This window comes from Pezoporus wallicus, unplaced genomic scaffold, assembly GCF_028554395.1.
Source record: "Pezoporus wallicus isolate ANWC-B61680 ecotype Strahan unplaced genomic scaffold, APGP_CSIRO_Pwel_v1 contig_818, whole genome shotgun sequence".
Lineage (NCBI taxonomy): Eukaryota > Metazoa > Chordata > Aves > Psittaciformes > Psittacidae > Pezoporus > Pezoporus wallicus.
In genome coordinates, this window is record NW_026636248.1 from 2,203,149 (window position 1) to 2,230,886 (window position 27,738).

The 27,738-nt window shown below is 43.0% G+C and overlaps 1 long non-coding RNA gene across 4 annotated transcripts in view; it reads left to right on the forward strand.

Annotated features, from left to right (window-relative positions):
• LOC130593856 (uncharacterized) overlaps positions 1-27,738 on the forward strand; it is an 84,477-nt gene that overhangs the window by 10,787 nt on the left and 45,952 nt on the right. Inside the window, exon 1 of one of the 4 annotated variants that reach the window (XR_008970899.1) lies at positions 10,530-10,645. The exons of the other annotated variants lie outside the window; for them this stretch is intronic. This is a non-coding gene — a long non-coding RNA (uncharacterized LOC130593856). Of the gene's footprint in view, positions 1-10,529; positions 10,646-27,738 lie in introns of those variants that run through there. 4 annotated transcript variants of the gene reach the window in all.

Here is a 27,738-nt window from a genome sequence, read left to right on the forward strand (position 1 = left end):
ATGACAAATGAGCCAATCATACCTACTTACTGCACAGCATAGCTGTTCCTCTGTGCCTGCTGGAACAATGCAGCAAACTGTTTAGTTTTTCTCTTGCTGCCAGTTTCTTCTCTTGAAGTCAAAGCATCTGGGTCAAAGCTTCAGACAGGCTTAATTTGCCCTTCTGGCTGCAAAACACTGCAATCCAAATCACCCCATCTTAATCACACAAAGTCAGACCAAATTTTGCAAGATGGACACTTTGGTTTCTATGCTCTTCTCAGTAACAAGTGTGTCTGCTAGAGAGAATGGAGGTGTGCCTGATAAAGCTGACACCAAAAAAAGCAACTCTTGAAACTTTCAGGAATGAATCCTTTCCGCTTGACTATGCTAAATAACACATTTACTTTCATCTTGTTCAATTATTTCTGTTTAACAGTACAATCAGGTAAACCTAGACTTAATTTTTTCCCTTTGGTCTTCCTGGTTATTTAACTGCCCACTATTGACACTGTGTGTTTATTTGCACTAGCTTTTTCAAAGCTGTGCCTTATGCAGCAGTCAGTGGCTATTGCAGACATCAGGGGATGATCAGTAAGGAAAGGAAGAAAGGTTGCTTCACCTCCAGTAAACTTCTTCTGTTCAGTTTAAGACCCTGGGTTGGAACAGGATTTCAAACTGCAGTTGCCAAAAAGGTCTTTTCTGGACATAGCACCAACTGGAAAAAAGCTTTAAGCTAAATTCAGCCCTAGAGCAAATATCTGCAATAGTTTTTTTCTGAGTTGGAGGCGAGGAGAAATTGGCTTCAACAGAGCCAATGACAGATTTGGATAAAAGATCATTTTGGCCATCTCAGCCTTTCTTGACCTGAAGGGTGTGAGTATCACTTCCTCTGCCACTGAGTAAAACTGAAGAGGGGAAAGCCTTTAAATACTTTAGCAAGCAAGAAAGCACCCAACAAGAGAATTACAAAATAATGCTAAACATTAGAGCTGTTCCTCAGGCAAAATACTGGCCTGAATGAAGGTAATCCCTTAGAGTAAAGAAGGGGCCAAGGTCTCAGCCATGATGTATTAAATTTAAAAGCCAATTCAATGCAGTTCAGGAGACCTTGCTTAGAATAATGAGGCTCAGGCCTGCTTTGTGGTTTGGATACTATCGTAATAGTAAATTATATGTCCAGGGCCTGGGTGAGAATGCAGGCAACTGTCCTTAGGCAAGGAACATATACAAGTCAGGTAAAGAGATTTGGGTTACAGATCTGTCTGATTTGACTGGACTTCGGTTGTACCCATGATTCTATGATAGTTGATGAAAACAAGCACAATTGCAAAGGCAATTATAAGGAGAGACAAGTCTAGTTTACTTTAATACATTTAAACTGTAATCACATAAAGTGAAAGTCTCTTCCTGCTAAGATCTACAAAGAGAGTGAAAATTTGATGAAGCAATTTATTACAAAATGCAAAGTACTTCAGATCAGGACTGTGGGAATACAACCTCCAGATTTTTTTTTAGGAATGACATCACCAAGGTCTTTCATTTAAAATATCAGCTTAATGCTCAATAACAATGAACAAAGTAAATCAAATGATAGGGCAAATGCTTCAAAGAGACGCCCACTGGGGATCACTAAATAAACAAATCTAATCAGACTCAGGACCTCTCCTGAGATGAAGATCATCGGAAGCTGGGAAAATAAGCAGGAGAAATACCATACATACTTGCCCTGCTCTTTCTCTTCTCTGCTTGTCCACACTGCTGGGAACAGGTTACTGGGTTAAATGAGGCCTTAATCTGGACTGGAATGGTTTACCTTGACACCTGGTAAACTCAGGTTTACCTGGGCTTGTTCTTTACTTTCCCTTTGCCTACCCATCCTGTTGGAACAGTGTTGCTGATGCTCATGGATTTCAAAGTGCTGACTCAAAGCTGGTTTTCGTCTTTGCAGAAGCTCTGTGGTAGCTGCTCTGCAGATATCCAGTAGTCTGTGCCTTGTCTTGCAGAAATTTCAGTCTAAGCACAAGTAGCCTGGGAAAGTGAAGCAGCTCTGGATTTCTGGAAGACACATTCCCCTTCTTCACTGGAAGCAGGATGGTTGGGGTAGATCTAGTGGAAACCAAATATGACTTTGTAGATGATGAGCTCAGGAGCTCTGCTATACACAGGCAAGTGCCTGCACTATTTTCCCGTCTGCTACATAGACTCTTTTGCTCTTTTGAGACAGCTACTTTATCCGTTCTTTTGGCAGTGCTCCTGATACTGATTCAAAATGACAAGTCATAAGATTTCTTTGTGAGTGCGAGGCTGGAAAGTGTGTCTCCAGTAGTTTTTAGGTAGCCAGTGTTCTGAGGGGAAACAGCCATGACAGCTAATGTTTTGGAAAGCCATGCTGTCTCTTCTGCTTTGTCCCACCATGTTGTTCTCAGTGGGAAGGGAATTTTACTTTGACTGGTTCAAGTTTACAACATGTACTCCAGACACTGTTTCACCATTTCGTTCCCTGCGTAATCCTTGTATCTCCTAGAAAGAGCTTTATTACCAACTCCATCTGTTCTGAGAACTGCTTTCCCTTCAAACAGCCGAAGCCTGTGGGCTGAGAAACCACATCTAAACGAAGTGGTATCAGTGCTGGCAGTGGGAATTCTGTTTTGGCAGGTTGCTTAGCTGGCCAACAAGAGTGTTTCTTTATCTGTCTTATTGAAGGCTTTGACCATGGAGATAAGCAGCTGAAAAATGCATATAAAAAAGAAGTTACTTACTTAAGGAAGGGCAGTGGCTTTGTATATCTAGAGCATTCTTCCCCTTATTTGGATGCTTATGCAGTATTAGAGTGAGAAGCCTCTTGTTCCTTATCAAGAAGATTATTATATCTGTAATATAATTGGAAAGAGTAAAAGATACAAAGATAGCAAACTAGTAAGGAAATAAATCATACATCAATATCTGTAACATCTTGGGTTGGCTGATACAAGATTGCTGAAATAACTGTATCGGCAAATAACACACTCCCACCACCCCATCCCCAAGTAGATGTTTTGTGCTCACAGCATCCTTGCTCTTGAACTGTTTTAATTACTCCCTGGGTTCCCTGCAGAGGTTTAGCTAGTCACGAGGCTCAGTGTTCCAGCAGGGCCTCTCGCCTGAATGCATACAACTGCACCTACACTATGATTTTTGCCAAAATAGTTAAGGGTATGTTGTTTTTCCAATGCTCCTAGCCAAGTAATTGTGTCTTGCAAAACTTTTTCAAACATAGACCTGGATAGTGCTTTACCTCATCTCAGCAATGGGGTTTCCTCTTAGAAGTTTCTTTTATTTAAAGGTTTGGGTTGGTTTTTTTTTTTCCCCTCTTTTGCACAAGTCCATTTTAAGGTGAGTCCTAATCAAAGTTCAAGTTCACTTTTTCAAGCCAAAACTTACTTTTTCTTGCCTTTGGTGTCTTTGTGTACACCCGTGTCATACAATGAAATGTTTCCACAGGGAAAGCTTCACATTAAAACCTTACCTGATTTCTCTTCCTTTTTCTTGCAATTCTCTCTGAACAAAAGCCGCCTGCTTCATATTTCTCAACAGGGTCTCCTGCTAGTGAAAGACAGTAAGCGGAAATTTCTTAGCAGACAGATGAGACTTTTCAAAGGAGATAACTTCACTCTCCAGAAAAGTCAACTTTTCCTACTGTGCTTTTAATAGTGTATTTAATATTTCAGTTAAAACCAACAAGGCCTAGAAATGCAACGTAAGGTTATGTGTTGTCACCACCCCTTTCCAGCGCACCTGAGAGAAGATGAGTTTTGTTTTATGAGATTTCCATAGTGCTTGGGGGTTTTGGAGTGCTGTGCTGTCAGCAGCGTGCTTGAGGGGCTCATGCACTGTGTAAGCAGGAGCAGAGACCAGGGGGCTATGAGCCCCTGAGGCTTCTCTTCCATGGGGTGGAAGGTTTCTGGGACCTACCAACCCAGTTGGCTGCCAATGCAGCCTTGTCTCCTGCAAATACTCCAGGACCAAACCAAGAGCTGGGGCTGAAACTGCTGCAAAGTGACAAAGTTTAGTGCAAACAGGACTTGCTGTTTCATGCTTTTTCCGAGTCCTGTAAAGCTGAGCTTTCCTGAGCCCAGGCATGGTCTCAGCACAAGCCCTTTGTGGCTGTAGGGTTGAATTGTTGTTCCTCAGGAGAATCTGCTCCTTGTGAAACACTGGTGCTGTTTGTATGTAGCATGAGCCTACGTGATCTTATACAGGTCAGGTTTTAATTTGACACCTTGAATAGTAGCAGACTACTATGTTAGAGACCTTGCTAATTTTAATTGCTCTTTTTAAAATTAAAGCTTTCAGGAAAAGGGAGGAGTGAGTGGAAAGAAGAAAATGTGGGACAAGTTTGTTCTGATGCTCTCTAAAGAGGATAGCCATACTTGTGATGTGGCTAAGGTGACATATGTCCGTGTACAGGGTGAGTGACTGAGAGTTTGGAATGTTATTCTTGGACAAGCGTTGCTGCATTTGTCGACTCATCCGCAGTGTGCACCTTTGAATAAGGGAATGGAAAGGAAGAAAGCAGACTTAGCACCACTTAGAGCAGAGGAAATGATACATGTGCACATTTATTTGTGGTTTGCATTACAGGTTTATGATGGAAATGTATGTGAGCCTAAGGCTGAAAAGAATTTCTGGCCTTGGAATCATGTGGTCTCTCAAATCATAGTAAGGGTGGAAGTGACAAAATGAGCTTTGGTTCAAAGAGAAAAGCATTCATCTGCTTCTGCGTTTCCCCTCCTCTGTTTCACCAACTGATCTCAGTATCTGTGCAGAGTTATTACTGTGGCAGACAGGTTTTGAGGTGGGTGGGAATTTTCTAGTGAACACTGTTCTTCTCAGAAAATACCACTTCACAGAGTCCAAAGCTTCTTTGGAAGTGCTGGTACAACATGGTGGGAATGTGCATGCCAGCAGGGGAGTTTTCTCAGGCCCAGGAGCAAGGTCTGCAGTTAGCAGAAAGCTCCCTTTCCAGAGTAAGGAACCCTGGATAGGTTGAGGGACTTTTACTTCTTGGGAGGCTGGAATTCAAAGCAGGGACTTGACGTCTGGGCTAACAGCCACTGAGGTGCCATGGAGGTTGCCTCCTTTTGTTCAGATGAAGCTCAGAATGGGAGAAGCTTTGAAACCTCGAGCTTCAAAGGGATGAGAAAGGGTGTTTCATGCTGCTGTGCTGTCCCTTCAGCGAACGGCCTCTCAGTGCATGGCAGCAGGAGCAATATGGGGAGGAACTGCTTTGTTAAGCAACCTTTAATTAGCTAAGGAAACAGCCTCTGGCTTAGCATGAACTTGGCAGGTCTCATTATATCAGGAATCAATCTCTCCTGGGTTACTTCATGGCTGCTCTTGTGAGCAGCTCTTTGACCAGGCAATATGTTTAAATCGGTCTTAAATCAGGATCACGGTGGATCAATGGCCTCTATTAAAACCCTGTCGCCCTACTGGATGGACTGAATTTGTTTGCCAACACTGCAGTGCGGGTTTGCAACTTTGGATCAATGCAGATTGGTGTTGGGTAGGCAGTAAGGAGCAGCACACCAGGACAGTTAAACTGAGGCATGGTGTTGGCTTTTGTAACTGGTGAAAATGGGTGTTTCTCCATCCTAGCTAACGGAGTTTTCTGTCCATGAGGAAGTGATTCTGTAGAATAAATTTAGTTTGCTGCCTGAGAAATGCTCAGTGGTGTGTTGGCTCTCTTTTCATAATACCCCCTCTGACCTTGTAATGGAGCAGAGTCAGCAAAGGACTTTAATAAGTTAATGTTTGATGTAAGGAACAGAGTTTCTGGCCCTACAGACAAATTCTATTTACAGGTGACTCAACAGGGCAAGAATTGATATTGAGTATCTATAGCCAAATGTACACAGTGGAATGATGTGAAATTTCGTAGTCGCGTAAGTAGTGTTTTAGGAAACTTGGCAACTCTAGCAGGGTTTTGGATTGAATAATAATCCACAAGCAGGGATAAACATAAGAAATAGCTGCCCTTGTTCTATTGGATCACCTAGCACTGATAGTCTTTCTCTCCTGAAATGATCCAGTTGACTTCCAGACATGAAATCTTTAAAAATGTTATAACTATCATACACTGGCAGGTACGTAAAGAAGTGTCTGTTCACTGAGAATGCTGTAGAAGGGAGAGCAGCTCCAAGTAGAGGCCTCTTACCAGCAACAGATGTTGTGAACAAGCAGCTTGGCCCTTCCATGCAGGAAAGTAGGGCTTAAATTAGACAAGAATTTTGAATTTAATCAACCATCTTTGCTATTTGCTCCCTTTTGGTATTTGAACATTCCCTAACCTATATTTGCTCACATCTGTCTGACTACTGGGTGGTGAGATTGGATTTGTTTGGATGCAAGGGAAAACGGAGGTGGAGGAACTACAGCTGAAGGAGGACTAAACTGGTTTCTGATGGATTTTAGGAGTGAATTGCAGACTGGTCAGCCTACTGCTAGAAAGTTGTCTAATGCAAATGAATTTCATAACTGCCACTGACGTTCTCTCAGCTACATTCTTCCAGCAGAAGCATATCTGCTAAGGGAGTTTGCAGTTGCTCCTAGTGAAGCTATTCCTGAGTTTATCCTGCTGCTTTTAGACTGTAGAAACACAGGGTGTCCCCTTGTCATCAGCACAATGCCAGCAATGAGAACACAGAGGGATCAGTGTCTTGGTGGCTTGTGCTGTTGTTTGGAATACTGCTTTGATGGAAGGTATTGCTTCCTCCGTGTTGAGTGTTCTTGTAATTGTGCAGGGAAGAGCTTGGCTGCTACAACTGAATCTAAACCTGACAGGAGGGAGTAGAGCGTGCTACAGGCTTCTCCTCCTAGGTGGCGGAAAGGACCTGCTACATCCATGCTTTCCTCAGGGGACAGAGCTGCTAGCTCTGGGATGCATCTAGGGATGGCTTCAGTCAAGGTGTGTGGGGCTCAGACTTGCTGAAATCAGAGTCCTCTGCTCAGTTTCCTGAGGGCAGCCAGTGCAGTGAGCTGTTCTCCACCCTGCTGCATCAGCCAGGCACTCCAGCAGGAACAGGTTGGTGTGGAATGCATCTGATGTGAGGGTGGGATAGAGCTGAGTGCAATCTGTGATGGGAATTTGCCAACAAGGCAGCAGTTATAGATATGGGATTATATGTGTGGAGGGCCATTACCACTTCTCTAATGTTTCTAAAGAGAATGACAGGAGCCATTTTAGGATGAGACTGCCACTGCTCTGTGTCCAGGGTGGGACAGCAGGGATCCTTCTTTAGTGGCATGAGAAGATGAAGATGTCCAGAAGCAAACAATCGTAATGTGTGCAATACCCCTGGTTGCTGCTGAGACAAAACAGAGAGAAAAGCAGCATCTCTGGTCCAGGTCCTGGCCTGATATCACATTACAGTGGTAACAATGCTATTGTGCCTCTTTGGGAAGCCAAACTTGCTTTCTGTAATAGTCCATGTTTCTAGGGATGGGGCAAGTGATATACTAAGGTAGGCTGCTTTTTCTCAATGGATATTCAGAGAGCATCATCTGGGAGAGCTTCCAGCTCATTCTAGCTTCTGTTTCCTTACTAGAAGTCAGTATGGATCAGAGCCACAAGGTACTTCTAGTATGCAGATTGCCAGAGATCTAAAATTAATGTATGGACCTTCTTGTCCCAAGAGACCGATGTGGCTATCAATAGCTCTCTTCAGAAAAGCCAGATAGATGTATCTGGTTTTGCATGATCGCTTTCCTTCCAGGTAGGCAAATACAGGCTGAGTTAGCAAGGATGTGACAGTTTGGACTAGCTAAGCCCAATTTGGATGTTACTGAGATGAAAAAAATGGATTTTTTTTTTTTTTTTGAGTTTCCTCTGGCAGAGAAAAGTTTCACTTGCAGTCTTGGTCAAAGCCTGTCTGAATCTGCTTCCTAGCAGAAACGTGCTCATGTTTCCTCCCAGTTCTGCTGCAGTCTCTTCCAGAGGATTGGTGCTGGTGGGAAGGAGCAATCGCATTGGTTTTAAGGACTCAGTTTGCTGTGAGCACCCCAGCCTGAGCTCTGTGCCGGCTGGAAAGAATGACGTGAGGAAATAGGATCGCAGAGCCTGGGGAGAAGCTTTGCAGACCACCTGGTCTTCAAATTCCTGGCACTGCTCAAACTTGTCTCTGTAGGAAATCCATGTTCCAAGTCAAGCTCAGGTCACATGAGAAAATGAATTTGGCAGGAATATCATGAGTCCCTACCGATCTGCCAACAAATCCACCCCAAGCATCTTGCTCCATGGCTCTATGCTTAGAATAGAGCAGCACAACTGACAGCCCAGGATAGAAAAAATGTACTTACAGAAGTGCCTGGAGGTGTCTTCTGCAGGCTTTCCCATGAACCAATGCTGCTGCAAGCTGACTTTCCTTAGCACTGTGCTCTTCTTTTACAGAAGAATAAAAGGCAAGGGCTGAGGAAGGGCTTGAAATCAAGGAGAATGAAGGTGGCAGTAAAAAAGACATTCCTTCTTCTTAGTTTTCTGTATTCCTACTATCCTAGGAAGACTTCGGTTCTCCTGGGTGCTGTTTATTTGCCCCAGAAATGTACAAATGTAGTGACAATTCATACTTCTGTGCCCACCTGACCTCCTCTGACATCATTAGTAGCAACTGGTGAGATGTTGCTGTGTGCATTTAAGTGCCGTTTTGTGCATTGTTTTTCCCAAACTATCTCTGCTTCAGAGCAAGGTGCATAAAAAAAAAAGACAAATTCAAAATTACTTTGGCACAATTATAGTAGAAACAAGCAGCTATTGAGCTTAATGCAGATGCCATGATGGGAAATATAACCTCATTTCCTCTTCTTTTTTAGTTTTGTGTTAGGTGCTCTGTTATCATCCTTATGCAGGATGTTCAGAAATGTTATTGCATTGAGCATATCTGGGAATTGGGAGTCAACTTTATTACAGAAGGCAGAGATTTTTGAGATGGGCTGTCAACAGCTTGTAATGCTATAACATCCCTTCTAGGTGACTGAATGATGCCCCTTGTTACAGAAGTGCCCCTTGGGGTGGTATAACTAGAAACACGGGACTTTGTTTGGGACACAAAGTTTTGAAAATGAGAGGCCTGAAATCAGATGTGTAAATCAACCCCTTTATATGCAGAAGCACAGACATAACTGTGGAAGGTCCTGATTTTGGGGGTTGCTGCTCTCAGATCTAACTGTGGGCAGCAACTCTGAGCTGTGGTGTTTCCTAAAGGAACTGAGTAACCATGCATTTGAATAGTTTTCCTTTAAATTAGTGAACATGACTGTATATGTGTTTATTTGCATATTTGTTTCTGTATCTTACATAAATATAAGACACATAAATATTCAACTTCCATAAGTTAAAATATGTATAAACAAATAAATATACATAAACACGCAGCTAAACATAATTATTTGTATGCATTTCTATTTAAATGGTCTGCTAGGAGATTATTAGAAATACCTAATTATTCACTGGAGTGGAGAACACCCTTAAGGGAAATATTCTAAAATCCAGGTATGAGGATTTTATAATGAGAGAAAAGCAATTGAGACAGCTGCCACGGGTCCCTCCCTTGGTAGTCATGCCAATAGTATGGGTATAGTAGATGCTGCAGCACTGTGGGTGAAACTGTATTTTATTTTCCTTCTGATTGTCTCATCCAATGTTTTCCTGTCTTTATGAGGATAGGTAAGGGTGGCAGGCAGGCTTCTGAGCGTAGAGGTTGTGACACGCCTGAGGTCTGGAGGCTGGGAGCTGAGTTCTCATCTGTTATCTTTGTGTGTTGGGACTGTATCTGCTATGTGACTCTCAGGGGATGGAAGGGGCTCTGCCTCATTAGCGGAAATACTTCTGCTCCTAGTTTGCACTAACCAAATATGCGAGCAGCAAAAGAAGGCAGCAAAGATGCCGAAGGATCCAAGTTATTTCAAAGGCAGTCATTGGTGAAATATCACCTGCTTGAGGCCGAACAAGGCACCCTCCTCTTCTCTATACAGGCAGGAAGAGATGGACGCCGGCAATGGCTGAAAGGGGGGTTGTACACGGGGAGTAGTTTTCAAGGTGAAAATATTGATTTGCCAGTGCTCCCGAAATTTGAAGGTGCCGAGGGAGGGAAGGAAGACTTGTATTCTGCTTAGACAGGCTCTCTGGATGCCAGAGCAGGTAGCCTGTTAACAAGTCAGTTAGACTACCTGATTAAAGCTGATATATATATGGACAAGACATTGAGGACTTGCATTGCAGGGGGGAAGGAGCACATTGGAAGTTTTCCCTTTAGGCTTTTCCTGGATGTGCCTCTCTGCCCCTGAAGATTTCTTTTACGGTTTTGGACTCGGATTTTCCCAGGAGGGGCTGTGGGCCGACCCTGCTTTTAAGGTTGGTAGAGGAGAGTGAAGGGATGGCCGGGTCCGGCAGGAGCTGTCCTGGATGGCTCCGCACATTCATTTCCAGGCGAGCCACCTGATGGTGCTGTTTGTTCAAGTTCCTGGCCGCGGTGGGCCCTCCTAGCCTGCAGAGCTGTGGACCTGCACGTAGATCTGCCTTATCACAGGGCGTTTAATTAATAAATAAACGATAAAAGAAGGTCTGCATCGCCCACCTGGCTCTGGCAGTGGGAGCTCACCTCTCTGTGAGACCCCGGAGCAACAAGAGGTGGGCGTGTTAAGCTCTATTTCAGAGGAGCGCCTTGGAAAAGGTCTGGGAGAGGCCAGGCCTGGGTTCCTCTTCCCTTTGTGGAGGCTGACGACAGCTTGCTAGGTTTTCCTCGTTTATTTTGTATTCTCCTCACAGTTTCCATTGTGGAGCTTTCCCGTGCGAGGATTAACCATCACAAGCGGTGCAGTGCAGCGCTGGCAACCTCCCTGGAAATCACGCGTCCTGAATAATGATGAGAGCTGAAAGCAGGACAGAAAATCCACCCTTCTGCTCCCTACAGCAGCACTGGGTAACACCACCCCAAACAGAGCAGTGCTTGGTTATACCCATCCCCACAGCCTGTCCCCCTTGCAAACCTGGCTCCCTTTTTGCAGGGGCTCACATCAAAACATGCAGGCAAGGCAAGAGATGCACACTGCGGGGATGCTCCCACCCAGCATCAGATGCCTGTTGGGAGGGCAGGGCTCCCCATTTGCTCTGGAAGGCATAGGCTTGTGTTTGCCACCTCAGGGACAAAGCCCCTCAGTTAAGGGCAAGTGGTGTGGTGCTTTGCAGCTTAGGTGCAGGGCATGGGGGTGACTAGTGAGAACAACCAGAGCCAACATGTGGGGGGGAACAAAACAACTCACCCTCCTGCCTTGCCTGGGTCATTTTCTGGCAGTGAGTAAAACAGCCCAGGTTGCCACACTCGCTCCCGTCACAGACAGCACAGCCAGTGGGTCCCCCTGAAGTGAACAGGCTGGTTCCTTATTGTCAGGATGATGAGTCCAGCTAGATATCTTTCTGTTTGTGTTTGCTGCTTGTCTGTGCTGACAAAACATGCATAGTTTCTAGCTCCCTCACTTCTGCTGGCTGCTCTTCCATTTTAATGCAAGGCACTTCGTCAGAGGTCATTTACTCAGTATGTTGCTGGGCCATTTACAAATATGAGCTGATGAATATTTCATCGTCATTCACCAGGAATTCTGTTCAAGTGTAGAGCTTCATGGCAGTGAGTCAGTACATGATGCACTCAACTTGAAATTGTTTCCTTGCTGCATCTCTCATTAGACGTGCTAATTGCTGATGTTGGGGAGGTTAAGTTGGTGAAAGGGAAAGGAATGCATATATGTGTTGATTCAGTAATACTGTTTAACTCACCTTGATTCTACTTAGATATCCCTGGAATCAGCGCTGCTCGGAGGAGAGGCTCTTTCGGTGAAATAAATAGCAAGAGCAGCCATCTTTCCTCATTCATTCTAAGAGCAATAGCCAGGCTGGCTTTCCTTCCTGCAGTGACACACCTCCTGGAGGGAGGCTCTGCTGGACTCAGCGACTCCCTCGTAAGTGCCAGGGAGAGTGACTACTTGCAGCAGAGTAGGTGGTGAGACCGATTTATCTCGATGCAGAACATCCTGGTGTAAGCAGGGCACAGCGTGCAGAGGATGTGTGCTGGTGTTAATGCCTCCTTGAGACTCCAAAGAGCCTGGAGCAATAGTTCTGCAGAGGGAGACCCAAGCCATTTGTCTTGTATTCCCATGGTAATTCAGGCATTAGCATCATTAGGTATTTTATTGTTCAAGACAGAGGCTGAGACAGAGTACCACGGTGGGCAGCCTGGGTCTATAATGGAAGTTTACCCAGGAGCTGCCAGCTGAGAGGGAGGATGTTGCTGTACCATGGCAATGGTGTGGCAGCAGAAAGTTCCAGCTGGATGGCTCAGATGTGTTGGTGGCAGTGGCTCCCACTTCACCTGCTGACAGGGGAAAAGCCAGTGGGAAGGTGTTCTCCTGTTAGGGTGTTGTTTGTGCCCCTGTAAACCAGTTTGTATGGATTTCTGGGCTGTGCATCTTTCATGGTGGATGTCATCTCACTCTGATAACTAGTGCTATTGAGAACGTTAGGGCACACTGCGTCTCACTAGTGAGAAAATAATCCAGCTGATGAGGTCCTGTAACTTTCTTCAGCCCTCTCCCTTGGTAGTGCTGGAGTCAAGCTCTAGGGGTCTGCCAGTAGCAAATGTTATTGTAACTGTGTCAGACAGAGAAAAGGGAAAGAAAGTCACATACTCGGAAGTTATCTTTCCTTGCATGCTCAGAAGCTTCTGTCTGCTGCCCCAACCAGTGTGATGGGCTGCAAAATGTGACTGTTCCTCATTCACTGCTGGCAGGTAGTATGGTGCTTCCGAATGAGAGCAAAGGAGAGAAGCTGTGAATGTATCGAGTAGCTGTGTAGGAAGTAGAGGGTCATCTTGATATGCAGAGGCGAAAAGTTGGCAGTTTGGAAGTAGGTTCCACAACTCTTCTGAAGAAGAAGAGATAGGCTCCTCTTCTTTTCACTTTTCCATCTCAGCTTGGTCTGTATTACATGGTTCACACAGCTCTTGATACTGCAGTTCGTCTGGCATGGCATGTGCTTATGCAGCTGGCCATCCCATGCTGTGCTATGGTAAGGTCCTGCAAACTTGGTTGGGTGCCCTGCTTTGAGTGAAACTCTTGCCATACACCATGCAGAACAGAGACAGGATCTGGAAACTGGGCAGATGTGGACTCTGCATAGTGATCCCCAGTCTGCAGGATTTTTGGGACCAAGCAGGAGTTTTGTGCTGGTGGCAGTCTAGTCATGCTGTTCAAGGGGGTCTGGTGTGAACTCATGGTACCTGAGCTGGCCCTCAGCACCAAACTACCTGGAATGAGTTTTAATCTGATCCATGGGGTTTTTACTCTGGGGTATTTTTTGTTTTGTTTAGAAGTCTCTGCCAAGTCTCTATAGGATGGACAGTCCACCACTGCGATATTCAAGTCTGTCTGTGCCTCGGTGTGTGTGTGTGTACATATATATATATATGCTATGTTTTCTCTTATTGCATGTTTTGATGTAGTTTTGGAAAGCAACCAGGAAAGGTCTGGTTATCCTAAGTGCAATGTCATAGCTGTCCTTTGGTTTCTGGGGTTTTCTCCCCCCAGAAAGGGCCTAAACTCAGTGAGGACAGTGAACATTGCTGTAGAAGAAGGGTTAGGCTGGTCTGGACTTATTGTGACTGGAAAAATCTTTGTCTGTCAGAAGCTTCACTAATATGTCTGCTTCACGAATATCCAACTGCTTTAAACTCCTCTGTGCTTCATCTCTACTTCTGAGTAGGTTTTGGAAGGTTTTTTGTTTGTCCTTTGTTTTTTTCTTCTTTAAACCTTGCTCAGGTCGTCATGGTTTTTTGGGCTGGTACTCTGTGATACAGAGTGCTTACTGTAAACTGTTGAAGGGCTGGCCAGCTTGTAAAAGGAGGATATAGTTTGGAAGTTAGCGTATGGGAACTTGATGCCAATATTCATGAAATGCAATAAAAGCAGGCAGTGTAGAAAAAAATGTGAGGGCATCCTAGACCCCATCATAGCCTTTATTGGGCTTTTTAGTAGATTTAAAAAAAAATATGACTGGATTTGAGTGTTTATAATGAGGCCGATTCTGTAGCCAGATCTTACAAAACCTGTAGATCTTTAAAATGTAATTAATAACTTTTTGTAGAATGATACTTCTTTTCTGTGGGGGTGCAGGCGTATGTGGGTGGTTACTGAGAATACATGGTACTCGAATCACTTCTTGCTGTCTCTTTTCTACTCTCTCTTTCTGATACACACAGATATTATGGGCCAAAATTTGCCACTTCTGTCATCCCAGAAATAAATAGGACTAGTCATAGGGCAAAACATGACTTACTACAAATACAAGTGACAGAAATTCTACCTGAAGAAGGAACAAATATGGTCATTTTTAATAACACTTCGTTGGTTTCCAAAGTGGAAAGCAAGGGAATGAACTTGTATTATGCTCTAGGAGAAGAAAGAAGTAATATCATGCTAGAGAAACTTGGTGTAGGGAGGGCAATTACAATGGAAATTGCTATTTGAGGCAGAGTGTCTAAATTTTGATTCAGGGTAGGTTTTCTCAGCAGCACAGCTGACATTTCCCAGTTTTCACACTGTGATTTTACAGTACTTCAGCCATGAGCTAAGTCAGTCCAGATATTGCACAAAAAAGTAAATATAGGAGATTTTAGTTTTTTACTTAAAAAGTAGATGCTGCATCTGTCCATGTCCTCCATTATTCAGTTTTCTCTCCAGATATGGATGCTGTGTGCTCTGTCAGTCCATCTGCCAGCTAATGTCTTTGCTTGTCCATCTCTTAAGAAAGCCTGGAAAGAATAAAATAACCAGTGCTACAAAATATGTTTCAAACCTTAGTGTAAACTGGCTTGAGTCCTTCTGCTGTTCTTGGCTGTTTCCAAGGCAGTGGTTGGGCAGGCAGGAGTGATAGTAAGAATCCCAAAGAAACATGGTGGGGGGATTCCCTCTGATTCTCTTCCTGTTACCAACTCATACAGACTTCTTGGCTACTTTCATCTCTGTCAGCCCTGCGTTTGGTGATACTGAAGACCAACTGCAAACTGAGCTGTGTTAGCAGGATCTCGTCCATCAGGTCAAGGGAGGTGGTTATATTCCTTTGTGGCACTTCTTGTGTGGCCATGGCTGGTGTTCTGTGCCCAGTTCTGAGTCTCTAGCACAGGAAGGATATTGGCAAGTTGGAGTGACTCTACTAAGAGGTGTTAGGCAGGTGGATCATATGACATACAAGGAGAAGCAGAGGAAGGACAAGAGACAACAAACACAAGTCACAGAATGAGAAATTTCAGCTAGATATAAGGAAGAAAATCTTTATAAACAAGGTAGTCAAACATTGGAGGAAGCTGTCCAGAAACACTGTGGGATCTCATCTTTGGAGGTATTCAGCTTTGCAAATAGAAGTAGGTGACCTCTAGAGGTCCTTTTGTACCTAAATTATTCTGTGGTTCCATGATTTTGTGCAAGAATTTGAGCAAGTATCTTACACAACCTGTACTGCCTTTGTAATGCACTAGAAAGGCTTCCAAGTAAGCATCTCTGTGCTCCATGTGCAGCTTTGCCACAACTTTGTAGGCTGCCAGTGTACACTGAAATTTGCATTCTCCTGCATGTGAAAATGGCTGTTAGACCCATCTCCAGTTGAAAAAAATCTGCTTTAACAAAGAGCCTGAAATGGTAGAAAATACACCTGAGAACTTCAGCCCAGTGCTTTCCAGGTATTTCCTGTGCTCCTCAACAAATTCTCATGGAAAGCTGTTTCCTCTGGCAAGTCTTACTCACGGACCTGTGAGGTGAGGGTTCTTCTCTCTTTTCACCAACAGATGTCATTGAACTCTCTCCTCTTTCTCCCCTTCTTCCCCCTTCCCCACAAAGCTTTAGGCCACCAGGCTTTAGCAGACTGAGCAAAACCATTACGTCAACATTTAAAATGAAACAGAGAACTTGGCTGCGGTCTCAAGGTTGAAATGCGGATCCATGCTTTGGGTCGGCCAAATACTGTTTAGTCTGTACCAATGTATCTGAACAGGACACAGGGGAAATAGAAATTTTTCTTTAAGTTTTGGAAAAAATCTCATCTCTTATTCCATAGGAGAAAAAAAAAAATAGAAGACTGTTTATCCACAAGTCTTCCACATTTTCACAGGATCATAGGATAATTGAGGTTGGAATTAACCTTGTGAAATCTGTAGTCCCAACTCTTGCTCAAAGTAGGATAGGCAGTGAGGTTAGACTAGGTTACTCCAGATTACTTAGTTAGATCCTTAAAACCTTCAAGGGCAAAAAACTGCACAACCTCTTTGGGCTAAGACTCTTTCAAAGAGGTCAGTTCTTGCAGATTTTCTGGAAAAAGCCCTCGGTAAGCTGAAGCCCTAGTTCCAAGGAGTATGTTGCCTTGTCAGCAGAGAACTGTGAGCAATCTGACTACAGCTTGAGGAAGTCATTAAAATGTCCTCCAGCTTTCCCTTTGTAAAGTGGATCCGGTAGCACTGGAGGTGCCAGAAAGACTGTACACTAGTTCAAGTTGCAGCTGAGCTTCAATGCAATCCCAAGCGCTGGCACCCTCCTTGTCTTCAGCCCTGGAACTCAGACAGTTCTGAGCAAAGTCACACTGGCCTTAAAATCCAGAGCTGAACATGGAGGGTTTTTTTGTTAATCTGGTGGGAATGAGAGAAGCAATTGCTGAAATTGCTCTTGTTAGCAGTCAGTAAAGTACCAAACTGCAAGATTTCTGTTTGAGATCTCATCCAGTGATATGTTAAATTTGCACCTTCTTTCAGAAGCTGCCGTGAGCTGGGAACATTACAGCATATGCCAGTTTAGCAGAAAGCCGCCACAAGTTACTGAGTTTGACCCAGGAGTTTCTGGTCGAAAGATTAAGGCCTGTGCTCTGTAGAAAGCCACACAACTGCCAGGTTTTGGATCAGCAAAGTCCCTGAGCACTGCCTAAGCACTTGCAAAGTTCTCCTTGGCAAGCTTTTTGTGGTCCCAGTGTTAGGGCTGTTTTCATGAGTTTTCATGAGTGAATGGATGTGTGATGAGAGTGTAGAAGAACAGTCTGTCTAGCTCTGTCTGAGCTAACACCAGTTACAGAAGTTTTTTTGAGGCATCTGCTCCAAACACTGACAAAGACCACCTAGTTTTTTTTTTTATAAGATGGATAAAGAAGCAGGAAACTTTTTGCTGTGTCCTTTTCTGTGGACCTGAACTTGATGAAGCACCCTTTCTGGGTCAGCTTCAGCTAGACAGATGGATTTCTGGTGTCTATCTTGATACCCAATGCCACAAAAATATAATAAAAAATTTAATAATTCCTTCTTAATACAGCCCTCCTGTGTCCCTGCTCAGAATAGTCAAGGTCACCAAGTGCTGTTCAAAGGCACGGGAACAGTAAAAGCTGTGCTCTGAATGCTTTCATATACCATGTTTTGTTAAGCTCATAGGTTGCTTTCAAGGACTCCCCGTGACAGCAAATAATAGTAATCTTAATCTGACGTACTCAAATAGCTTCCTTGTTAACTGGGCAAGTACAAGAAACAGCTTGTTGGAACTGATGCACGTTTCCTTTTGATAATGCTGCCCTCCACCAGCCTATTAATAGTAGAAGCAAAGTTTAATCAACAGCTTTCCTACAGCCCTTGTCCCTTTCTGGTCTGTATCTGAGCTCAGGCATGGTGGCTTTCTTTCATTTGTCGATTGCCATAGAGGTCTCTTTGTGTTGTAGAAATGGATGGAGAGCTATTGTTTGTGTTTTGGAATCAGCTAAAGAGATAAATATGTAATACAATCCCTAGCCTGCTGAGTTTACTTCGCTCGGAGTAAAAATCATCAGAAGCGTGTAAATGACACAAACTCCAAATTTAGGTACCAAATTCCATTGATAGTTAACAAGATGTAGACTACCAGGTTTTTTCCAGGATGCTGTACTCAAATGTAGATATTCCCCCCACGCTCTAGTCACAGGACACTGCAGACAAGCTTAGACTTGTTTTCCACAAGGCACAAAGTACTCTTCAGCAGTCATTTAATTTTGTAACGTAGACTTTATTTTTTCTGATTTTCTGATCTTTCCATTTCAAACTGTGCTGCTACGTATCCTTCACAGTTCTGCATGTTGTTCCATGTAGAGGCCAAATCCTTATGAGAGAGATCCATCTGCAGTCACTGATCCCCAGATAGCTCCCTGTAAGATTCATGCAACTTAGTGCATCCATGGTCATATTTTCCTCCTGTTCTGACAACATTCCCACTTTTTACCCTGAGCTCCAAGTTGCAAGGATATTTGCTATTTGTATGCATGCTGGCCCTACTTTTAACTCAGTTTTGTATTGCGTTTTTTATTACCTTTTGCAGATAATCTGCAAGCAAAGTTGCACTTGATAATGACCAGGTAAAACCTTCATTCTACTGAGTAGCGATAGGCCTTTATTTATGGTTTCACATGCAGAGAGCTGTGTTTTAGAAGCAGCAATTTCCACAATAAGTTTTTCCATGTTGACACTGCAAGTAACAATTGATAAAGTTTGGAGACCAGGTCTCTGCCTATAAATACACTCAATGAATCTTTCTTAGCCTCTTCTCAGGTCTTGTAACTTAAACTATGTGGTGAGATCCAGCCACTGAGGATTTATGAAGCTTGGGTAATGGCAATTTATTGACTTCAGTGTTTTTGCTCATTTACAAAGACAGTCAGCTGAAGGAGAAGCATTCATACTTTATTACTCTTCCCTGAACAGTGACATTTTTATTTCTTAAGAATTGTTTTTCTTTTTAATTTAAAGGCAAAACACAATTTTCCTTAATTTGATGCATAACAGAAGATTGGCTTGAGATGCTTTGAATTCTGTTTCTAATAATGACAAAATTCACTGCCAATCTTACTTTCTAATAACATTAGGATTAAAAGTTGAAAAACACACTGCTCGAGGAGAGTAAAAGTCACAGCTGAGATGTTGTCGTTACTCTTTTTTTTCTACAATAAAATAGATATTTTTGCCCGCTCTTTCACAGATCATCCTTATTTCAGTGGATGCTCTGCTGTTACCAATAACTTAAGAAAATAATAGCAACTGTTATGATAATAGCAGAACTAATTAAACTGGATGTCTGTGAGTTTGTGTCCTAAACTGTACACCAGTGCGAAACTGGCAGCTCTGGCAAGAGCAAACGCCAGTGATGCTAGTCTGCCACTGAATACATATGGGTTTGGCTGTCTGAGGTTAGCTGAAATATATAGTGGCTGAGTTTTGCCTACTTTCCCTTAATGGAAAGTACTAATTTTGGTCTTTCTTCCCTCTCCAGCTGCCAGATCCCTGAAACTTATAAAAACATAATTATCTGTGAGACTGCAGCCCTTCTATCAAATTTGGTTAAAATTAGCTAAGGAGAAAATTCACTAAAGGGAGCTGACAGACAGGAATCAGGCCAAAAATACACCAGCCATCATGTCAGTTATGTGTGTCATGGGTAGCTGTTAATTTAATACTCGTTTCTCCCGGACCAGCTTGTGAAGATAGCTACCCCCATGTCCAGGAAGTGTGATTCTTCTGCGCCTGTTTCAGTGAAGAGCTACTCAGAAATGTTTGGATCCATCCCCTCCAGGCTCTGCTCAGTGCTGTGTCATTGCATGCTCTTGAATGGGACTCAGCAGCCTGAGGTTTTCCATTCCTTATGGATTTGGGGTCATACCAGACAGCACAAGGCAGATGGGGATGTCCCACAGGATCTCTTCTGGCTAAAGGCTTTAGGTAAAAGCAGCAGCAAGGCTGTAACAATATATGACCCTTCTCCAGGGGAAGACCTTGGCCCTCAAGAGCCAAGGACAGAGCACCAACCCTCTGTCTACAGGTTGATGTTGCCGTGTTGTTATGGCCAGAAATAACTTTTCGCTTTAGATCAGAGCTAACACAGCGAGACACAGTCCAGCTTTTATGTTTTAAGCCTGTGTGCAGTACGATACATTCAAGTGTGTGGTAAGAGCTGTGTTCAAGGTACAACACTCATTTGTGTTTGGCATTGTCACCCAATAGCATAATATCACACACAGGTTCTGAAGAGCTAGTTCTCTAGCATGAGGGGTTTACAAATTCTAGGCTCTACTGCTGCAGAACACCCATATGCCTGGATGTGATTTTGTGCCTGAGAGCACTTCTGTTGAAATCTCTAGTCATATTCATCTATGCTCATTTAAGCTGCATAAGGTTGTCCTGGGGTCTTTTTGCGAGGTATATTTAACATTCTATATCTGCAAGGGTACCACAGCCACTGTTCTGCTCATATAGAGGAGATAGTGTGATACCTGCCTTTTCAAGGTGTCCTGCATTGTTGAAGACTAAAAAAAGTATCTCTCCATTGTACAGTGCAATTTGGTGAAGAGATATTAGAGAGAGCTCTAAACTAGTTAGCAGTAAATACTGTAAGCAATATAGCTGCATTAGCACAGAACTCAGCTGGGTAAATTAGCATTGTGCAGCGTAGACATATCCTAAATTTCTGGTATGGTTTCCTCAGTGGCACTTTTTCAAACCACAGCTAGAAAATAAAATAGGATTTTTTTCCCACCCTTCCAAAGCGCTGTGCTGGGAAAGCCTGCATACATTTTTCATTATCTCACTATCTCCTTTTTTTAAATAAATTCTAACCTGACTGCTTCATTTTATTTCATTTTATTTTTTTGCTTTTATTGGGGACATCCTCTCATTCATCTGAGCCTGGTCCACTGTAACCAAAGCTGTTTCAGGTGGGGCACTGAAGATACTACTTCTGCATTATGACAGCTATTGTTTCAGTTCTCTCGTGACGTCATGATGGAAGGCTAGACATGATCAGAAAAGGAACGGTGATCTAATATCATTATGTCTCTATATAAATCTATGCAGTTCTGATCATCTCAAATAGGATGCAGTAGGACTTGGAAATGTTCAGAAAAGGGCAAGGAGAAGGATAGATGCTGTAGCTTATATATCATGAGACTAAGTCACATTCTTCAGTCAAGGAAAAAAATGTGACTGTGGGGAGGCATTTGAGGGGTGCCATAGAGGTCAGTTGTGAGCAGCATGGAGAAAGTGAGTAATGAACTGCTATGGGCTGCCATAATGCAGTAAAACCTGGTGAAATTCGCTGTTTGAAATTGAAACTCAAGGTTTTCAAGGAAGAACTCTCCCCACAGTGCTTGATAAGCAGTGGAACTCATTGCCACAAAGTGTGAGCAAGACTAAATGTTTAAAAAGGAGTTAAAATGATGACATGGATGAAGGTAATCACCTTGACAGTAGTTCAGCAATGATTTAGGGTTTTAGCATTTGGAAATCAGGAAAGTAAGGATGGGTTATTCCTCTCAAAAGGAGAATAAGACATTATTTTCCTTTGTCCTTCTAGGAGTAGGTGCTGGCATCACTGGGTAACCCACTAGATTATTCAAGGTATTGAGCTCTCTCTACCTGTGACAGTAAAACTACCATTTTACACAGTGTAAGTTCTTAAGCTAAGGCTTTGAAGAGCAAGGGAGAAATACACAAAACGCTACTGGCTGTGAGGTGTATTTGCTCACTCAGTCTCCCAGGGGGAGAACAGCATCACAACCGTTGTTTGAAAAGACTGTAAGAACATGCTGTGGTGTGTCAGAGATAGGTGCCTATCTTGACATACCTCCCCTGCATCCCACATTCAGGAGCTTCGGGAATTCCTGAGGTTAAAGTTACATCAGGATTGCTCTGCTTATTGAATTACAGTGGCTATTTTGGACCCCTGTAAACAAAGGCAAGGGGAAAATGAGATACGGCCAAGATCATTACATATGAGGCTTCAGTTCTGCAACTGTTTAAACATCCTGTAAAAGGCTGTCTTTCAAGCAACTGCTGAGGAAAAATGTGTTTTTGTAAGGAGAGTCTTGGTTTATAGAGAATGGACCACATTCAATATTTGTTGAAGTCTTATATAGCTAATTTTTCTTAACAGGTTGTAGTTTTCCTTGGCATTTGTTTAATGGCTACATGGTTATTTTCTTCTTCCTGGCTTCACCATCACAAGAATTTCATGAACAAATGGAGTGAAAATCGCAAACTTCTTGGCAATTTTCCATCCTGTGAATTGGTATGAGAAAATTTTAGGTTTATGATTGATATATGGATTTTTGAGTTGATTTCGTGGTTGGGACAGTAAATACGAAGGTTCTGGAATCAGATAATTTCGGCCTATCTGAATGATTAGCAGAAACTGGACCACAGGCAGTAAAATACAGATTTTCAATACAGACTCTAGAGCTGGCTAATAAGATAGCATGACTGACATAAGAAATCTGATCCATGATCTTGGTTATGTGCGAGCAGTCAAAAATAGTGTTATTTTTGCTGGAAGAGTTTGTTCTGTCTCTGCCTTTATACCTGGCAGAGAAGCAGTAACTCTGAGGCACAAATCAGGAACTCCTACACACAGCCCTTGATTGCTTCTTTTTCAACTCACCATGCAATTGCCATATGTGAATCTAGCAAGTGACACTTCCTAAAGTAAAGCACTATCACTTTCCTAAAAGTACAAGCTTAAATAGACAGTATGTTTGTGATTGTGAAATCAATACCAAGTCCAGAATATTAAGAAAGATGGACTTCTAATATGACAAGTGCTCTCTGCTAATAACAAATAGTAGTTACCGATACTGGTGGAAAAAGAATTTGGATGTCACAGAAACCTGGATTCCTGTGTGCGCAGGAAATAAAACCTAGTGAATGCAGGGTATATTGAAATGCTTCTGTGGTGGTCAAATTTTCCCCATCCTTTCATTTTCATCCTCTGCCTGTTCCGTTTACTAAGATAGTCCACATTTAGATCAGGGCAAAGCAGTAGATAATCACATCTGATCCTTCACTGTGTGCAGCTTTTCCAGTATTTGAAGACCTATCTTTCATGATTCTCTGAGCATCCCAGCACTATGCATGCAACATATATAGAGACTGTTTGCAGATAGTATAAAAAAAATGTGAGGATACTTGGGAAATGTCTTAGTCTCCTCACCATGGAAAATACAGTGCTTCTTCAGAAAAGATCCAGCATGCACAGGCACTGCAGGGGTGAGTAAGATGGATGCTGTTCTGCTTCTCCAAAGCACCAATAGGTAAATTACAAAGGGCAGAATCTTCATTATGGTGATTTAGGAGGCATAAAGAGACACAACTTGATTTGTGGATCCCAAGTGGAGTTTTCAAGGTTGACAATTAATCATAGGAAATCGACTTGTAAACTGAATCTGACAGAGAGTCATGGAGAGAAAATTAAATTTGGAATCACTAGTGCAATTTTTCTAGTTACTTGTGAGAAAAGTGTGGAACTGTTATTGCAGATACCTTTCTGCTCTCCTTCTGTGCTTTTCTCTTGCTGTCCCACAAAAAATCAAGCCTTTCTTTGGGGACTTAAGTATTTAACTTCTTAATCTTGTAATTAGAAGTAACAAGACAGTTGGATGACATTTTACAACAGGAAAACCATTGAGTCAGCCTCTTGTAACTACACAACAGTTAAAATCCCCATATGACTAACCTCTAATTCCCAGCAGTCTACTGCAAATGAAATAATATATTGAACTGTGCTACTTTAATATCCCAAATAAAGCTCCCACATGGCTTCCAGTCCGGTTCAGAGCCTGGTTATCCTAATACCAGTGATGTTTATATAGATCACAGACTGCATTAAATAAAACTCTCCCTATAAATGTTTGTGGGAGATTATATTAAGATAAACAGTCTATGAATTCTTCTTAGAAATGCAGGGTGCTTGGCCTCTTGTGAAATGGTGTTTAGGAAGATTAAGCCACAACAGTACTTCCGAAAATGTATCTTTGCACTTCCACAACTGAAGGACTAATCTGAAAAAAGAAGATTCCTTTGCCTATGCTGATTTTCAGCCTCTTCCTTTCAAACTTGCATGCAAAGGGCCCTTTGGGAAGCAGCTTGTTTGCTTTGCTCTCCAGATACAAGTTCCCAGGCCCAGGAGATCTCATTTACTCTATTCCTTTCCAACTAGCTGCTCACAGGTAATATTTGGAGATGTATGATATTTGTACTGTTTCACAGTTTCTCTGTTAGCTTTCAAAGTGACGGGATGGTTTCTGAGTTGCAGGCAAATTCAAACAGAGAATCAAGACTTTGCATTTGTAAAGAAGTTATGGTCCATGCTTATTTTTAATAGCACCCAATGCAAAGGTGAGGAGAAAGCTGCTTCTGGGCTTCCTGGGGGTTGCAAATTATTAAAGGGCAGCTCTTCTGCACAGCAGAGGAGCTTTCTTCTGTGTGAGGGAGCAACGCGTGGCTCCTCTGCCTGCTTTTAGGGGGACAGGCAGCACCTCTGGCAGGAGCTGTGGCAGGGCTGGCGTCCTCCAGGCCCTCATATGCAGAGAGGTTTGGGGATGGATGCAGACTCTCAGACATAAAGGTGTTTGAGAATGAGGCCCTGGCTGGGGGAGGCTGAGTGAGCAGTAGGAGGCTGGTACATGGTAAATGTAGATTCTGCTGTATGGCTGACTTGCTATATCAAGAAGGCTGACCCTTTCCTTTACTCACCTTACAAAGAAGGGCAGTGATACAATGGCAGTATATTCTGGCTCTGTAACATATACTGTGTTTTCAAAAATGGCTTATATCTTGACTAGCAGATGTGTTTCACTTAAACTGCAGTTTCAACACTTTGTAAAAAAACCTGGGGTGTTAGCAATTACTGTGCTGAGGAAGCTTCCAGCATGCAGTCAGAGCTGCCCTGAATGAGACAACATTAGGCCTTGCATATGTTTCTCTTCACTTAGCAAACACTGCGACTTGAAGGATGACCTGTGCCGATGGATTTTCATGTTATTTTTATTGTGAACACACAAAAGGAGACCTCAGAAGCGCTGCGTGATGTACAGCCTGTATGATTGCTGTCAGCGATATGTTCCCAGTACCCGACGTGGGAAAGGGAAATGCAAATGCAACATTTGTCTTGTCAGAAGAGGCTCTGAACTGCCGGGATTGAAGGGACAGGCTGAGGCTGCTCTCAGGATCAGATCTCTTCTCTATCCATGCAGCGAAGAGCAGGATCTGCCTTTGCACTTCTTGACTGTTGGTACAAATCTGTGGTGCCTGCTCACCAGCTGGTGACATGAGATGGTGGCTCTGGCCCCTTCCCGGGGGGGAGACCCTGCATACAATTAATCAACACTGAAAACTTGGCACCTTTCAGCGGAGAAGCTAAAAAGACACCGGCTCTAAGTCCAGCTCCCCTCTGCTGTGATCCCTTTGCATCGGGCTGATTCCAAGGGGAACACACAGCATTGACCACTGCGCCGCAGCTGCTCCAAGCTGCAGTAACATGCTGCTTCAGGGTTGTCAGTCCAGCAGCTGTCACAGTCCCTACGTGGATGCAGACTCTTAAAAAAAGTTGGAAAATGTCAGGGGTTTTATCCAAGTGACCTGCCCCTGCTGTGCAGACCAGACTTGATGCACAGCACAGAAGTGCAGGTAAGATTATGCAAATAATCATTCAGCACACACAAGTACTTTTGATGAGTTTAATGATGAGAGGGAATTTATTTTTAGGACATATGTTCTTTTCTGATGCCTATGCACATGCCTGCACGCCCCAGGCTTTCATCTCCTGACCCTCTGATATATCTGGCATAGCAGCAGGGTATTCATTCACTCCTCCACTTTGGGCTGCTATTTTAGCATTTTTGTCTTAGCACCCCACCCGATTACAGTACCCAGCTGGAACTGCGTTGTCTCTTGTGAGCTGTTTTGCCACCACAGTTCTATAGTGAACAAGGCAGGCAGCAGGACTATCACCTCTTCTCACATCAGATGTAAAAGGACAGATCCCAGTTTAATAGCAATTGTAGTTAAATGCTGAGAGAATGGAGAGGTACCTGCAGAAAGAAAGGAAAAACTCTGAAGGCTGAAGTGACAAACATTTTGATTTTAGCTCTCTGTGTCTTTTCAGGTTTTACTTTGATTTTGTCACTCACACATTTTTCTGAGACCATTTATTGCTGCCAGTGAAGATCCAACTTGATCTTTTTCTTGGAAGTAAATATAGTCTAGTTTGACAACACTGGTCAGATGTTCCTAGTTAGAAGGGGAATGGAAGAGAAGAATTCTTTTTTCTTATATAAAACAAGCTTTGGTATCCCCTACCCTCTGGCTTTTTTAGCAGCTAATAGGGCTTAGAGCAGGAATAAATTAATTGGCGTGAATATGTTCTTGGAAGAATAGTACAAGAGGTCTCCCAAGATCTGAAGTTAGTTTTCACGTGGTAGCGTTTTACTGCCTGTGCATCTAGTGTGTTTTGTGGGACATCAAGACTTAGGTCTGTGTGCATATTTCTACTGCCTAGAGTCAAAGACAACAATCACAATTTTGTCCTTCACTTAGACTTCCAGATATTGCTTCTGATTTCATTGCAATTGAAGCTTAGGGACCAAGTGTACTGCTTACTGACCTCATGCTATAGCTGCAAGTAGTACAGCTTCTTCTCTGCACCTCCACAGGGTGCTCATGTGAAGAGATGCATTTCCACTCTTACCTGCTGCTTTCCCTACCCTCAAGGGCAGGGATCTCTCACCTTCCTGCTGCCTCTTTTCCCTCCAAAACCAAGGGCTGTCTATATATCTGGTGCTGACGGGTTGTTCTAGATTGTCTACAAAGCTTGTGAAGTTAACAAGTGGAAAGAAGCTATCAAGCTTTATGCATTTATTTTGACTGCGTAACATGGACATCTGCAGCCATGCTCTTTCTTATGATTTTCATATTTCTATTTTTAAAAAGTAAGATTCTGATATTGGTGATTACAAAGAAGAGTTTGATCAACATAAAAAATCTGAAGACAAATCTCCTCCAAATTCATAATTGTTTAAAAAACTGTTCTATTTCTAAAGCAGTCTGATGAGGAACTGAGTCATTAATTTTGTATGCTAATGACTGGTGAGCACTGGTGAGAAGGCTGGGTATACACCCCTATGAATCAGATGTGGCTGAGTTTAATACTGATCAGAAGATCTAGAAATGTTAAGAAAAGCAGATGCACATTTGAGTTTCATTGTAGGAGACCCCACGACTGTGCTATTGAGAAGCTTTTCAGCTAACGAAGTGTGTGGGACATTTCCATGGTGTCTAGCCAAACATGTAAAATACTGCATGAAAGTGTAAGGTAAAGATAGATAAAGACCAAGAAGTTGTTAGTCTTGTATCTGCACTCCCTGGGCACCTGAAAGGTAGGTGGGAGATCCCTTTTGTTCTTGCCTATGGCTGTATCTCATCTCAGGTAACATATATGCCTAAACAGCTGTTTCTGGTATTTTTGAGCATTGCTTTCTAAATTTCTTTTTTCAGTTTGCACATGCTTTTTTACCCAATTCTTGGCAAGCACATGGGGCCTCAAAGACATGTAAAGTAAAAAAACTTCAAGTTTTTCATCATTTTTCTGCTAAATCTCGATAGAGAACACCACAAGGAATTCATAGAATCATAGAATAGTTAGGGTTGGAAAGGACCTTAAGGTCATCTAGTTCCAACCCCCCCTGCTGTGGGCAGGGACACCCTATGCTAAATCATATCACCCAAGGCCTCGTCCAACCTGGTCTTGAGCACTGCCAGGGATGGAGCATTCACAACCTCCCTGGGCAACCCATTCCAGTGCCTCACCACCCTAACAGGAAAGAATTTCCTCCTTATATCCAACCTAAACTTCCCCTGTTTA